This window comes from Sinocyclocheilus grahami, unplaced genomic scaffold, assembly GCF_001515645.1.
Source record: "Sinocyclocheilus grahami isolate Dianchi unplaced genomic scaffold, SAMN03320097.WGS_v1.1 scaffold2309.1, whole genome shotgun sequence".
In the NCBI taxonomy this organism is placed as follows: domain Eukaryota; kingdom Metazoa; phylum Chordata; class Actinopteri; order Cypriniformes; family Cyprinidae; genus Sinocyclocheilus; species Sinocyclocheilus grahami.
This window is the reverse complement of record NW_015507488.1, coordinates 67239-67531: the sequence shown is the minus strand read 5'-3', so window position 1 is coordinate 67531 and position 293 is coordinate 67239.

The following is a 293-nucleotide window of genomic DNA, read 5'->3' as shown; positions in this document are numbered from 1 at the left end:
AGTCAATCTGACAGATAAGGATTATTTGTAGTGCACCCTTAAAATATGTAATCATTTGTTTTTAGTCTATTTGAGTGACACTTGGCAAAACCAGAAGTGCCGCCCATATTTTAAAATGCAGTACTTTCCTTTAGACAGGGGTGGGTAACGTATTTCCATTCTAAGAATTGTGTAGTGCTGTAATATAATATTAGAAAAGTACACTTGGTGAGTTCATTCACTGAACAAACTGTAGATAAGTGTATAGCCTAGTAGCGTAATGTTGATACTAGCAACTAACAGTGCAAACAGAG